General features: G+C 37.4%; 1 pseudogene; it reads left to right on the top strand.

The window, feature by feature from the left end:
* The first annotated feature begins 758 nt into the window (after positions 1–758).
* Positions 759–1,142, top strand: LOC101718486 (ubiquitin-ribosomal protein eL40 fusion protein pseudogene; annotated as a pseudogene).
* Positions 1,143–7,046: the final 5,904 nt, after the last annotated feature.

The raw sequence follows: 7,046 nt of genomic DNA, 5'->3' as shown, positions 1-7,046 counted from the left end.
TTGTAGTGTGTACTTGTAACCACCCCCCATTTTGATTGTAAATGGCATGTACTGCAAACATGTACTAATAAAATTAAAAATACCGTGCAAATGGGAATCAACAAATATAGATATTTTATATAAGCAGCACTGATTTTAACAGGCTCCTGGATGCTGATATTGTTCTATTTATTAATTGGGTAACTGGCTTCCCAAATACCTTTATTTTGTGAAAATTCCCACAGCTCTGTTCATTTATGATTTGCACATATTTTTACACTGTATCATAATTTAAAAGTGAATCTCCCCAACTACCCATTGATATCTTCAGGCCTTTCCTGAATTATTAATTTCAAATCATCTCTAACCAGTAGGTCCAGTTGGGTTGTATTTGACCTGAGAAGTGATGAATATTTATTTGCCATTCAAACTTAGATTTCACTTTTAAAAGCAAATTTAAGAAAATCAACATCTTAAAAAAAGCATTAGCTCAACACATATGCAATATACAACTTTGTTTTTTAACAAAAATGATTATTTGGTATCTTTAGTCTATTGCCTTGTGTAGAAGCAAAATTATTTAAAAATCTGGAAAATGTAATATGATTTCTTCCAAAACACTGTCAATTTGTTTTTATTGTGTGTCATAGCTCTGGAATAAATGTTTAATTTAAAAGTCAGATCTTTCCTGGCACAGGTGCTCTCAGTGGTGAACTGATGGTTTCCAGTTCCATTGCCCTCTTTCTCTTCGGTAAGACAGCTGAGTGGCAGATGTAGAGATGTAGATCTTCGTGAAGACCCTGACGGGCAAGACCATCACCCTTGAGGTGAAGCCCAGTAACACCATTGAGAATGTTAAAGCCAAAATCCAAGACAAGGACGGCATCCCCTCTGACCAGCAACATCTGATATTTGCTAACAAAAAGACGGAGGACTGCAGCACCTTCTCTGACTTCAACATCCAGAAAGAGTCCAACCTGCACCTGGTGCTTCACCTGCAAGGTGGGATCATCGAGTTGTCCCTGTGCCAGCTTTCCCAGAAGTACAACTGCAACAAGATGATCTACCTCAAGTGCTATGCCCATGTGCACCCCTGTGCCTTCAATTGCCATGAGAAGTGTGGCCACACCAACAACCTGTGCTCCAAGGACAAGGTCAAGTAAAGCTCTCTGCCAGCCACTCCTCTGGAAGGGCACCACCTGGACAAGTGCAGTGGCCTTGGGGTCTGAATAGTTTCCCTCCACACTTGAAAAAAAATGCTCAGAGTCTTCAGGCTTCACCACCCCCTTGTGGGCTCCCAGCCAGGGGCACACCAGTAAGGTGCCTGCAGCACCACCCCAGTGCACGCCCCTCACCCCCCCCCACCCCTGGCCTCCTGGTACCTGGATCCACACTACAGAGGCACAGAGGGTCATAAAGGCCATTGTCCTAGGCTCCAGAGGATAGAGCAGTAATGAACAAGAGAAGGAGGGCCTCTCTCAGGCTCCTTGATGAATGTTGAAGCCCACTGGAAAAGTGAAGGGAAGTTCTACAATAAAGGCACACCAGACCACCGTAATTGCTAAGTTGGAGGGATCACCACCTCCCATCAGAACCTGGACTATCTTCAGGGGAAGGGCAGCTGGAACCTGCAGTAGAACCTTGCAGAATTCAAGCACACAGGAGGTCAGGGAGCTCAACTTGGGCCTTGCAGCCAGAAATCAGCCTGAATCTCAGGGGTCTGCTCCTGGATTGCTAAGATGAATTGACTTGGATCTGCATACTGCTGCCCACATTTTCTATTGTGACAGCAGACATACCCCAAAGAAGGCCCTTCAATTTTTTTCTCTTATTTTTAATTTTTAATTTTAGATATTTTTCTTCTAGTCTTTTCAATTTTTTTTCTTTTTTTTCTTTTCTTTCTCTATCACTTTCTCACTCTGCCACATTGTTCTTCATCCCTGTTTTTGTTCCTGTTCCTGCCCTAATTTGGATTTCTTCTTTCTTTTCCTTTTCTTCTCTTTTTCCTTCTCTCAATTGTCATTAGTTTCAAAGGAAAGAGAATACAGTTTCTAGCTTCCCTATTGCTGATAGATTGTTCTGTGCTTGTCTTTGTTCTTTCAGTCTGTCTTTTCCTCTTGTCTTCAACAGTTCCTTAGAGTTTGGATGATCTTTCTGTGTCCTCTGGCCTCACTTCTAACCTTTCCCTATCCTTCTACATATCTATCCCTCCCTCCCCAGCTTCTTCTAAGTCCCCATTCCAAAGGGTAAAGTTGCTATATTGAAGAGTTTATTCACTATAAACATATTTTGGGCTGGTACTCAATTTTGATTTAATTCATACAGTTAAAGGTGATAGATTAGTAACTACCACAAGTTGTCACTTTTTAAGCTGTACTTTATACTATTGTTATCACTGATTGTATCACTTGGGCTAAGGTGTTGTGCTCTATCTGATCAGTTATCCTTAAGGTATAATGAAAATGAGATTGCCCCAGAGTCATTAGAGACTCAAAACTTCAAGACCAGATATATCTGGAAGACATATCTGAGAAGCAATCATTACATAATGGTTCTAAATACAAGCAACAAAGATACCTACAATAAGCAATATCAACCCAGGAACTAAACCAAGGACAGTACCAACAACAAAAATAGAAATGAGAAGACATTTAAGCAAGGCACAATTGCAGACTTCCAGCTCACCAAGGGCAAACTCTGGGGGAAATGAGGTGGAAAAGTCTGATAATCAATGACCTGGACACCCTGAACTGATAACACAGGAAGTACAAAAACAGATGAATGAGGCTCTAGAAAAAGTCAAAACAGAAATAATTTCCCAGTTAACTACAGAGATGGTGAGCAAAATGAAAGACATGATTAGAGACTCTAGAATAGAAACAGATTAAAAAAAATAGATGAGTTCAGGACCATGATGGAAGTCATTAATGCCCAGCATAGGAAAGAAATGGAAATCAAGAACACCCAACATAGGAAAGAAATGGAATCCATGAAACAGATTCAAACAGATATCCAGGAGATTAAAACCTCTATTGAAAGTATACACAGCAGACTGAGGCAATCTGAAGACAGAATATCAGATATGGAAGAGAGGATGGCGGTCAGTGACCATGATAAGAGACATCTCTTAAAAATAGTAAGGGACGATGAGAAATCAATCCCAGAGCTCCTAGATGACTCAAAAAAGAATAACATAAGAGTGACAGGAGTCCATGAAAAAGCAGGAGAAAGTACAAATGACATTAAAAAAAAACTGTTCACAGAATTAATGACAGAAAACTTCCTAAACAGAGAAAAACAATTTGACTTACAGATAAGTGAGGCATATAGGACTCCAACTAGCCATGATAAAAAAAAAAAAATCTACACCTAGACATATAATAATCAAGATCCCAGAAACCCAACCGAAAAATAAAATACTACAAGTAGTTAGAGAAAAGAAACAAATCACATGCAAAGGAAAGCCCATCAGAATCACAGTAGACTTTTCAACACAAACCATCAAATCAAGGAGAGCCTGGGGTGAAGTATTTCAAGCCCTAAAAGAAAGCAACCTCCAACCTAGACTGATGTATCCTGCAAAACTATCTTTCAGAATTGATGGGGAAATAAGATACTTCCATGACAAAGAACACCTAAGAAACTTCATGAATACCAAACCAGCACTCCAAACAATTCTAAAAAATATCCTAGAAAAAGACAATGAAGGTCACAACTCCATGAGGCCCAACAGAGCAAATCCAACTGGCAAAGCAAGAAATTCAAAGGAGAGGGAGAAAAAATAAAGATCCAAAAACAGGAAAATAACATGACAATGAAAAGTCAATACCTATCAGTTATAACCATCAATATTAATGGCCTCAACTCACCAATCAAAAGAAACAGACTGCCAGAATGGATTAAGAAGCAAAATCCAACAATATGCTGTACATAAGAAACTCAACTATTTGAAAAAAACCCTCATATACTGAAAGTAAAAGGATGGAAAACAGTTTTCCATGCAACAGGAACCCAGAAGAAAGCAGGGGTAGCTATCTTATTTACAAACAAAGTAAATTTCAAACCAAAACTAATTAAGAAAATCAAAGAAGGTCACTACATCCTTGTAAAGGGAATAATCCACGAGGAAGAGATGACAACCATAAATATATATGCACCAAATACTAATGCCCCCAACTATACAAAACAAATGTTAAGAGACATGAAAAACCAAATAAGCACTAATATAATTGTAGTAGGGGACCTCAATACCCCACTGTCACAAATAAACTCATCTAGACAAAATATCAACAACAAAATACTAGAAGTGAGCCAAGTTTTTGAACAAATGGACTTATTAGACATCTACAGAGTGTTCCACCCCACAAAATAAGAATACACATTCTTTTCAGCTATACACAGCCCATTCTCTAAAATAGACCACATACTAGTTCATAGAACATGTTTAAGTACATGCAAAGAAATTGAAGTTATCCCGTGTATATTATCAGACCATATTTCAATTAAACTGGACATGAATAGCATAAGAAACTGCAAGAATTTCATAAGCACATGCAAATTGAATAACACTCTCCTGAACAACCAATGGGTCACAGAGGAAATTAAAGAAGAAATTAGACAGCTTTTGCAAATAAATGATACTGCCAGTACAACATACAGAAATCTATGGGACACAATGAAAGCAGTTCTACAAGGGAAATTCATAGCAGTGAATGCCCACACTAGGAAAACAAAGTGAATTCAAATAAACAACCTGATGCTGAATCTTAAGCTCCTAGAAAAAGAAGAGCAAGACAAACCCAAAGCTCATACATGGGAGGAAATTGTAAAGATCAAAGCAGAATTCAATGCAATGGAGACTAAGAGGATGATACAAAGAATAAACAAATCAAACAGTTGGTGTTTTGAAAGAATAAATAAAATCGATAAACTCTTAGGAACCTTGTGAAAAAGGAAAGAAAAGGCTCAAATCCATGCAATTAGGAATGAAAAAGGTGAAGTCACAACAGATCCAGCAGAATTCCAGAGGACCGTCAATACCTACATAGAGAACCTGTACTCTAATAAAATGGAAAAACAGAAGAAATGGACAGATTTCTAGATACATATGAATTACCCAAGTTGAACGAAGAAGATATAAAAATTCTAAAAATCCTAATTATAATCAGTGAAATTGAAAATGAAATTAAAAATTTACCAACAAAGAAAAGCCCAGGTCCTGATGGCTTCACAGCTGAATTCTACAACACATTTAGAGAAGAACTATGGCCACTACTCTTTAAACTTTTCAGTTAAATTGAAAGAGAGGCAATACTTCCAAATTTATTCCTGGAAGCAACTGTTACTTTGATTCCAAAACCAGGGAAAGAAACAACTCAAAAGAGAACTACAGACCAATCTCCCTAATGAACATAGATGCAAAAATCCTCAACAAGATAATGGCAAACAGAATACAGAGGGTCATCAAGATCATACACCCTGACCAAGTCAGATTTATCCCAGGGATGTAAGGATGCTTCAACATTCGAAAATCAATAAATCTAATACACTATATTAACAGAGTCAAAGATCAGAAACCATATTCTGCATCATAGATGCAGAAAAAGCATTCAATAAAATTTAACACCCATTCACTATAAAAACTCTGCAGAAAATTGGAATAGAGGGTCTTTATCTCAACTTGATAAAGGCTATCTATGAAAAACCAACAGCCAACATCATACTGAATGGTTGAAAACTGAAAACCTTCATGCTAAAATCAGGAAGAAGACAAGGATGTCCACTATCACCACTCCTGTTCAATATAGGTTTGGAAACATTAGCCACAGAAATTAGACAAGAGAAAGAAATAAAAGGAATAAAGATAGGAAAGAAAGAAGTTAAACTATCATTATTTGCTAATGATATGAGAGTCTACATTGAAGATCCATAAAACTCCACCAAAAGACTTCTAGACTTAATTGACAGATATAGTAGTGTAGCTGATACAAGGTAAACACTCAAAAATCAGTAGCCTTCTTGTACACAAATAACAGTCTCACAGAGAGAAATTCGGGAAACAATTCCTTTTACAGTAGCATCCAAAAAATGAAATATCTAGGAATCAATTTAAGAAAAGAAGCAAAAGACCTCTACATTGAGAACTACAGCACTTTTTAAAAAGAGATTGAAGAGGATATAAGAAAATGGAAAGACATCCCTTGTTCTTTGGTAGAAAGAACCGATATAGTGAAAATAGCCATACTTCCAAAGCTGCTATACAGATTCAATGCAATCCCGATTGAAATCCCAATAGTGTATTTCACAGATCTAGAGAAAACAATCCAAAAATTTATTTGGAACCAGAAGAAACCTAGAATAGCAAAAGCAACTCTAGGCATCAGAAACAGGGCAGGGGATATCACACTCTCCAAGTTGAAATTACAGTACAAAGCCACTGTCATAAAAACAGCATGGTACTGGCAAAGAAACAGACCCAAGGATGAGTGGAATAGACTAGAAGATACAGAAATAACTCCAGACATACTCAGCCACCTCATTTTTGACAAAAGAGCCAACCACTCTCATTGGAGGAAAGATAACCTCTTTAAAACATAGTGCTGGAAAAACTGGATTTCAACATGTCAAAGATTAAAACTAGACCCCTATCTTTCACCATGCACTAAACTAAAATCTAAGTGGATTAAAGTTCTAAATATTAAAACAGAAACACTAAACTTGCTCGAAGACAAGTTAGGTAGAACTTTTGAAGACACTGACATAGGAAAGGACTTTATGAACAAATCCTCAGTAGCACAGGAACTAGCACAAAAAATCAACAACTGGGATCTCATCTTATTAAAAAGCTGCACTGCAAGAGAAACCACCAACAGAGTTAAGAGACAGCCTGAAATGTTGGAAAAAATTTTTACCAGCTGTTCCTCAGACAAAGGACTACTAATTAGAATACATGAACTCAAAAAAATCAGACCCCCCAAATATAAAGACCCAATTCAAAAATGGGCATCTGAAGTGAACAGACGTTTCTGAGAGAAAGAAGTAAAAGCAGCAAAGAACATATGAAAAAA

Source organism: Heterocephalus glaber, unplaced genomic scaffold (genome assembly GCF_053883595.1).
Source record: "Heterocephalus glaber isolate CG9 unplaced genomic scaffold, H.glaber_assembly_v1.0 deba00000347, whole genome shotgun sequence".
NCBI lineage: Eukaryota > Metazoa > Chordata > Mammalia > Rodentia > Bathyergidae > Heterocephalus > Heterocephalus glaber.
Note: the sequence above shows the minus strand (reverse complement) of the source record. Positions and strands in the feature narration are given on the sequence as shown.